This window comes from Mastomys coucha, unplaced genomic scaffold, assembly GCF_008632895.1.
Source record: "Mastomys coucha isolate ucsf_1 unplaced genomic scaffold, UCSF_Mcou_1 pScaffold16, whole genome shotgun sequence".
NCBI lineage: Eukaryota > Metazoa > Chordata > Mammalia > Rodentia > Muridae > Mastomys > Mastomys coucha.
This window is the reverse complement of record NW_022196898.1, coordinates 50456798-50465822: the sequence shown is the minus strand read 5'-3', so window position 1 is coordinate 50465822 and position 9025 is coordinate 50456798. Positions and strand designations below refer to the sequence as shown.

Here is a 9025-nt window from a genome sequence, read left to right as displayed (position 1 = left end):
CCTTGCTAAATCTGACTGGAGCCTGTCCTTCCTGTGATCCTGGTTGTGTCAGAACTCCTCAGAGTCATTCTGTCTCTATGACCCTGTGATTCTGGGATCCTGTGACCCTGGGCTTGTTAGAGCACCTGGGAGTGGAGCTTCCTTTGGGTGTTTTGGGAATGACTGCAGAATTTGCATCCAAGGTCTGCTCAGGGCACAAGCCGGCCCAGATAGACCAGAAGCAACCTGAGCCACTGGGCTGGTGGAGTTCCTTTATGCCTGGTCCCACTGGTCCCAGTTACTCCAGGTATTCGGACAGATGTTGTGTCCTCCTCACCTCTGATTCTGTGGGTGTTCGAGCACCTGGGAGTGGAGCTTCCTCTGGGTGTTGTGGGACTAGCTGCAGAGCTTGAGCCCAAGGTTGCTCAGGGTACCAGCTCAGACAGACTGGAAGAAAGCTGAACCACTGGGCTGGTGGAGTTCCTGTGTGCCTGGTCCTGCTGGCCCCAGTTACTTCTGGTATTTGGACAGGTGTTGTGTCCTCCTCACCTCTGATGCTGGGCCCACAATTTCTTTATCTATTTATTTGTTGATGCCACTCAGGCTGATTCTATGACCTGACTACTAGGAATAGTCTCATAATAAACATGGCATGCAAGTGTCTCTTTAGTAGCTGACTTAAATTGTTTGGGGTAAATATCTAGAAGTGGCATACCTGTATTATACAAAAATTCTATTCTTACATTTTCTGAGGAACTTCCATATTGATTTCCACGCTAGATCAACTAGTTTATGTTCACCTCAACAGTATTTAAGACTGCCTCTTGCCTTGTGTCTTTATCAACATTTATTGGGTTTTACTTTCTTGATGATAGTCATTCTGATTGGGGTAAGATGGGATATCAGTGTTATTTTGATTGGCATTTCCGTAATAATTGATGATATTGACCATTTTTAATGTATTTAATGACCACTTGTATTTATCTATTTAAAAATTGTTCTGGTAATTTGCTTAGCTCTTTTTCTTTCAGTTGCTTACTTTTCTATGTTTTCTTACATCTCTGTCTCTAAAGATAATGCCTACTCTGTTAGAGAAGGCCTACCATGGATAATAGTTTGCTTCTCATATTTAACCCTTCAGCCTCATCATGCCTGCCTGGAGCTCTGCTTACATATGGAGAATCACACTTTTCTTACATAGGTTACCCATTTCATCTTCCTGTCTATTCATGGCCATTAATTGTTTCATGTCTGGTCTTCTAGCTGGTCTCAAGTCTACAGTGGTCAAAATTCTACATTACCAGTGATTTTATCCACAGTATGTAGTAGAAACTTAATTCCATATTTAAAAAACAGGTGATCAAATGAATGGTCAACAATAAAGAATAGCACTGCTTGGCTGTAACTTTGTGAACAGTGTTCAGTGATCCTGGAATGAAAGGAAACAACATCATGTTCTGGGGTCACCTGTTGACATTGCTTTCCAATAAGGAAGAACACTGAATGAGAAGTATTATTGAGTGACAGGTTCCCCATGGACTAAGGGGAATTCTTCAGAGAAAGATTGTGAAGTAGCACCTAGATTTCCTCAATGAAGATTGGCTTTTCCATCCTCTTTAATCTTTTCTAGCACTAAAAATTTCTCCTTATGCTTTCATAGATGCTTGAACACCATGCTAAACAATGAAACAAGCAAGAACCCCCTAGTTTCCTTTGAAAAACTATTCCTAAGCCAGTGATAAAGTCATTGCTCTATCAGGTCCATGATTTACACATGGTATACTTTGGTCTTCTCAAGAAATTGGTTAGTGCAGTGTATGAAATGCTTGCTAACACTGTAGGGAATATGCATGAAATATTATTGCATAATTAACTCAAAGAGCAGAATAATTCTTGGTGACAAGTCAAGTGACTGTCTCTTATTGCCTCGTCTTCCTTAAAGCCTCCACTGTGCATGATGTTTAGGGATTATTTTTATCCACCACAAGATTGTGAGTTCCATATTTGATTTTTTTCAAATGTATCCTCAACTCCTACACAGCCCTTGGCTTTAATGAACAAAAGAATGAAGAAAAGCTCCGAAGCCCAACTTCAGTGAACACAAGGTCCAGATGTCTGTGAGAGGAATCTCTGTTTTAGACAGTGGCAGAACAGCCAAAAGGGTAAGAGATGTGGTGTACAGTCAAAATGAATGTACAGTGACTGCCTTGGGCCAAGGTCGCATACATTGGTGTTTCTTCTATTAGCTTCATTAGTTTCTTCTATTAGTTTCTTCTATTCAGCCTCATTCTGCCTGGATTTGTTCTACAACGGTTGAGAAAAACAATCAGTTTTGGTTTAGTAAGGTTTGGTAGCCCTAATATTATACTTTGAATTACAAATGGAGCCTTTACTCATCACTTCCTTGGTGTCTTCATTCTTAAAGCTTGCATCACAGTAGAGGAGGCACCTAGCTGAGAATACAGCTGACATGTTGTGTCAGCAAACGAGGCACTGTGCTAGACCCTGGAACATTACACTGAGTCAGATGGAGTTCCTGGCTGCATAGATCTTATACCTTACCATTTAGTAAGCCATATGACTTTGTTTAGGCCAAATAAGCATGGAAAAAATGCAAGATGGAAGAGTCCTATTATAATCATAAGAGCCAAAAATTTGTTATTTGTTATCAAGGACATGATAATGTACCATGAATTAGAAGTGGAAATCTAGTGTGGCATGGCAATGGAGAAAGTCTGTGTAATATCAGTCTGTATTGGTGGAAATGTATAGGTATGCTATGTGCTTCAAAGGAGTTAATAGTCCAGTTACACTTAGGGCTGGTCAGTCTGCAGCTAGAGTATTGTGTTTCCTTCTGGGCACCACATTTACCACATTTTAAGGGGATAAATCAGAGTGTGTCCAGAAAGGGTTGGTCAGGAGAGCAATGGGTCTGGAAGCCATTATACAGGGAACTGAATGACCTAGTGATGTTTAATCTGAGAAATAAAGACTTAGATGGGAGATACATAGCTATTTTCAAAGACTTGTTATACGGACATGAGTATGAGTCTCCTTGTGCATTGCCCAGAGAGTACTCTTGTGACAGCAGCTGAATAAATGGTGGAGAGGTTGGGGACGATCTTTAGTTCAAAATGAGCAGAAACTCACTTGATATTCACCATCCAACAGTGGACCAGAAATGGTCCCTTACTAGGACTTCAGATTCTTTCATTCCCTTTGCCTCCCCTCCCTGGAGCCAATATTTGGAGATTTCTTTTTCTTAACTGTAATAGAATGAAACTGTAGAGTCTCTCTCTGCCCATATAAGTGAGAGGTAATATTGACAAATAGCACTAGGACAAACACTTTACAGAACTGACACTTAAGCCATCCATCAGAGGATGCTCCCATAAGACATATGAAGAAACAAACCTTAGACAATGAAGTAGAAGAGGCTGGCTGATCTTCTGGACTTCTGCTTCTCTACTCTGGTGCTGTGATCTCTCTAGCCTTAGTGGTCTCTCCATCACTAAAATACATATCCATCCAAAAAGGCAGCGTGTGCAGTGTGCTGAAGGAGGAGGGTGTTTTCCAGCAAATGAGGTAAAGTAGAAGCCAGCATGTGGCTTCTTGGGTGTGTTGAAGACAGTGGGATTCAGTGTATCCCCAGAACCTGGCAGCACTTGTCATGGTGCAGAGTGACTGTGTCCATAGTGTCTTAAGAAAAGAAAGCAATGCTCAGCTTCATACATTCCTATGTATGGCAGGTCATTTTTTGTTGCTTTTAACTTTCTCATTTCACCAGGGTCCGGTTATTCCGTTTTAATCACGTCTTTGTTACTGTAAGTAGGACTAAGCTTTACACAATGAATAAAGTAACTGAAAAGCTTCTTCCACTTAAAAGAAAAAGAAAAAGAAAAAGAGAACACTTTTGTGACTCACCCAATATAAACCACAACCCAATAAAGCCGTGATTAAAGTGGATGTAGGCTAAATCTCTCGGTGAATGGAGTTTCGCTTTCTGTTTTCAGGAGTCATCCCAGGCCTTTGATGTATGTTGGGCCCTCTTGCTCACTGCCTTCTGTTCTTACTTGACTCTTTGCTGCCATGAATGTCAAGCCTGCCATGGCTTGGCTCAATCTTGGCCAGCAGAAGATGGAGGGAAAGGCTTCCCGGAACACATGGAGCAAAATCAGGAAAGTGACCCAAGTGAAGGTAAGCCCAGAAGAAGATTCGCAGCATGGCCCTTCCAGCTGGATGCTCTCCTGCGATGACTTCATGGCTTCTGGGCTAAGTGACCAACACTGACTGGGAGGGACTTTTACCCACATTTTTGTCTTCTGGCTCTTGCTCTGCATAGACTCACTTTGCAAAAATTCAAACAACAGCAGCAAAAAAAAAAAAAATAAAAAATAAAAAATAAAATGAAACGCCAGTCTCTAAAACACTTGATTTTCGGAGAAATGTATGTTTACCACCTGAGGCTTATAGTCCATGGCACCATTTACCTGAATATAAACTCTAGAGACTCTCAGAGTGATGTTAATACATGACTTCTGGCACACACAGGCAGGGTTTACTTTGATTCTAATGCTCAGAGAAACTATTTACACAGAGTACTCACCCCATCTGGCCTGATAAACGTTGGGTGGTTTGAATTCTTTGCAATATTTTTTCCCCAGCAAATCTCTTCCTAGGGCAGTCATAAGCCTCATTTTTATTGTGTCCATGATCTTTTTACCCAAAATAGTGATATTTTTTATGTAATGGATCAAAGAAAGATTGTGATTATAGCAGGGACTATTATGAAACCTGAAAGGAGCCAACTAGAGAGAAAAGGAATACCGAGGGTTATTTTTAAATGGCATTCTTCAAATATGACTGACTGTAAATAAACTGTATGTTGTCCTTTGAGGGCAAGAGTCTGAAGTGGGAACACCACATATGGCCATCAGGAGGTCTGGCACAGCACTTCTGAGTGTTTCAAGTGACTCTAGATATGGCTTGGCTATGGAATTCTTCAGCTTGAGGCTGCAGAAGACGGGCTTTTGCAGAGCCTTGAAAACTACTTGTTTTAGACATGGAACTGTGGCATTTTTTTCATTTCTACAGCCATCGCTGATGTCTGTAGCAAGAATTTTGCAAACTGTTCTGGGTTGAGTATAAATAATCCCTCTGGGAAGCTGTAGGATGGTCCTAAAGTCATCTGGAAAGGGTGACTTTTCATCTCTCATTATAAAGAAGGTGAACTGAAGAGAGAAACACTTTCAGAATCATGTAAAGATGGAGAGCCTGCACTTTGCTTCCATGGTGATGGCCTGTTTGTGACCAAGTCTTTTTTCCCCCTCCAAGTAGGACCATTCTTAGTGCTACATGGTAGGTTCTATTTCTCTTTCACCTGCCCCACATTGTTCCCTACAACCTGATCTACCTCCAGTTCCCTTTTGATATGAGTTCCTATTCTGGGGGAACTTGGTTAACACTCTCAATACCACTTTCTTCCTGGTATGCTATTGGTCAGAAGGGCTCCCTTCTGACTTCTACATTTCCAGGACAAGATCTCTGAGAACATGAGCCAGGAGATTTAAGATTAGATCTCCAGGACTGCTACCTAAGTCTACCTTAGACTCTAAGAACCAAGGGAAACGAACCTCATCAAAGTTCTTAGGTGAGAACTGAGGACCAGCCCACTAAGAGACCAGGCATGGTCCCAGTCCTGGCTGTTCAGAGCACGGGCTGTAGAGCAACCCATTGGCATCCTTGGGAGTGTTTAGAATGTCGAAGCTCAGCTCCCAGCTCCCAATTACCATATTAGACCCCTGGGTGCTTCTGGTGAGCATAAAATCTGGAAAAGTATATCTCAGAGAACCGGAGGCAAGGTCAAGGGCCTAGGTCAAGGCTTGTTAGAGGAGTTAGCCCACAGTAGTGTTGGGAATGAGAGCAGGTCAGTAGCAAGCAAGGAAAGAGATGGGAGGGGGCTGAGGTGATTACTGCCAACACCAGGGATGTTTGAGCTGTCTTCATGTACCGTGGGTTTGTGGCTATGTGGTATGTAGGTATATCCTGACTGGAATCTTCCAGTCAGCCTTCTATGAGACTGGGACCCATCTTTCTCTTCTATCTGTTCCAGACCTGCCATGGTACCTCATAGCTCACTGACACATAAGTCATTCTTTGTTGAACTGAATAGAGTCCCCCAGGGCCCCGCTAGTCATATATTTTGAGTTTATTGTCATAGACAATCATCTTTGATGCTGCATCTCCCACAGGAATCTCCTGGTAAAATAACAATGCTTGTGTGTTTTCTTCAGCACAGGGCAAAACAAAGCAAAGCAAAGCAAAGCAAGATACCTTGCTGGGTCAGAGACAATCCAGCACCATGTCCCTTGTGAGTCAGGGCAGTGTCCCAAAAGCACTTGTGACAATTGACCTGCTAATATACAATTTCTGCAAACAAGGCTAATGAACCCGCTAGCTCTCATGATGCCTGTCTGGAAAGTCAGTGCCCAGACGCCAAATTCAGAGCTGAACTTTGTACTCAGAGAGACAGAATGGGCAGCCATCTCCAGGCCTTGGGAGCAGGCTCCACACACAGCAGCCTCCAACTGGCAAGAGTTAATGCTAAGGTGCAGCTGCAGGAATGTGAAGCTGGAGAGCTAGCACGGGGAATTGCTATTGCAATCAGAGGACAGCCCAAGTCAGAGTTCCAAAGCCCTTTGAAGGGATGCCAGCTCGGACACATGTTTCCAATTCTCATATGCAATCGAAAGGCAGTGTGCAAGCTGCACTTTCATTATGTCAAAGTGAAAGGAATGGTGGGGGGAGTGAAGGGGGAGAGGCCGCCAGGCTGGAGACCACGTTCTGCTGTGGCACCAAATGTGCCCAGGCGCAGAGTGAGTCTCCGACACAAGCCCGTCCTGGACGTGTGTGGCACCTATTCTAAGAGCCTTTGCTTTCCTTTCTCGTTCTGAGGACAGAAAGCCAGCTGACACCACTATAGGAGGCTCAGTCTCCGGGAAACTTGACCATCTCTTTGGTATTTGCTCTGGCCACTGATAAGATTCTATGGAAACTGTACAGGGATGTCCATTGTTGTGTCCAGCCACGGTTATTGCCAGCGTTTTTCTGAAGTTTGTATTTCCACGAGGAGACAGTTCCATGGCCTGATGTAAGTCAGGAGGACTCTGGGGAGGTCAAGAGAGGCGAGGAGCACAAGTTCTTCCCTCTCTCCGTCGGGTTTTGCTTCCCTTTTCACTCTGAACTAAGCCCTAACCCAGGAGATGATTGCCCTCCACTTTGTTTTCCAAAGACAGTTCAAGAGATTTTCCTTGAGGAATTCTCCCAGACTTACCCCTCTCCACATCATTGCCTCTTAGGGCTGTTGCTCATAATTTGAAATGGCTATTTCGTTGATCTGTGTACTGTTTCTGTGCTTTTAAGTCACTCTACAGAAGCATGGGGAGGGAGAATGTATACTTCCTTCCAGTTGCTTCTTAGCTCTCAAGAGTTATTTACACATACACACACACTCGCATATTTACACATACAGTCTTTGTGTATGATAGGTCTTTACATTTGTAGATTATGCACCTGCGGCTGTGTGTCTTTACCTGTTTTATATGCAATAATTGATGCTGGACTACATGGTTTGTAAGACAACCGAGTTTCCATGTAAGAGAAGTGACATTCAGAGAGACGAGGAGCCTATCAGCACCATTCAATCTTGACTGGCTAGCAGTAAAGCCAGGCTTGGGTTCTGACAGTCCCATCACAATCCTCACAGCGTCCCCCTCCGAAAGCCAATCAGATGTCTCCCATGCTATGCACCTAGGAAATGTCACTCAGAGTATTATTCCACTTATTGCAGACCTAGGGAGCATGTAGGGGAGAGGAGACAGGGTGGGACAAGCAGCTGTGAGGGAAAAGACAAGAACTAAGCATTGCCTTACCTGCCCAAGACACTGCTAAAGCACATGCTTGCCTGCCGCAGGCAAGATTGGGTCCAGGTGTGGACGAGATGGGGGTGGGATACACCACTGACACAGGGAAGCAGCCCTTGGTTGGAGGAGTCTCCTCGGGCCGCTGCTGTGGTTAGTTAAGTCTGGCCAACTTTAGCCTAGGGACCCCGCTACGAGCCTCCTGTGCAAGACCAGAAGAACTCTGGGGAGGTCAGAGCTCTTTAGTACAGATCCAAATGAAACTCAGCAAAATACACTCCACGTGCTTGACACGTGGAAACTCTGAAGAGCCAGTGGTTGATAAATGCGCCAACCTTGAGGAGTAAACATTCCAGAGAAGGCTGCAAGCAAGCCTTCCTGGTTTCATCAGATGGCTATATTAGCTCCAGAGCCTGGGGGTTAGCTCATAGCTAATCCATACAAGGTGTTGAGTCCCGTGCCAGGCACACAGTGAGCAGGGTCTCCATAAGTGCTAATAGGCACTATTAGCAACACTCATTATTACAAGTCAGTGGGAACCGACCATATAGTTATAACAGTGGCAGCTGATGAACTTACTTGCCTCATGGAAAACCATTCCACTGCATTCTAAGAGCCTTGGAGTGTTCATCTGACTCTAGTTTTCAAAACTATAATTTGTTACATATTTCTTAAATGCTAGGTACACACACATACAATCTTAGTTATTTCTAGACTTTCTGAGAACAGCATTATAACTAATTATCCCCACTTCACAGATGCAGATCTTAACTCATAGACAGTTGCTAAGAACCATATTTAGAGGCCTGCAAGATGGCTCAGCTGTGCAAGTCTGGCAATTTGAGTTCAATTCCTTTGAGAACCCCCTCCATGAAGTTGTCTCCTGACCTCCATGCATGTTTCATAGCACATATGTTCGTATACAGCACACACACACACACACACACACACACACACACACACACCCCAGTTGAAAAAAGAACTGGCTCTTCATCAACTACTTTGAAACGTCTGGATCCCAGGTGATCTCTCCGAGGCCAGATTCAGGTGGAATTTTGCTCCTACCCTCCTGAGCCCAGCTGTACACAGCCATAGTCAACGATGCCCACTGAGCAAAGGGCTTCTCT

General features: G+C 43.8%; 1 long non-coding RNA gene across 1 annotated transcript in view; it reads left to right on the top strand.

The window, feature by feature from the left end:
• The window catches only part of LOC116093521, a 28909-nt gene extending 24553 nt beyond the window's left edge, over positions 1-4356 (top strand). The window contains exons 5-6 of the long non-coding RNA XR_004119735.1: positions 2021-2141; positions 3993-4356. This is a non-coding gene — a long non-coding RNA (uncharacterized LOC116093521). The remainder of the gene's footprint in view (positions 1-2020; positions 2142-3992) is intronic.
• The last annotated feature ends 4669 nt before the right edge of the window (positions 4357-9025 follow it).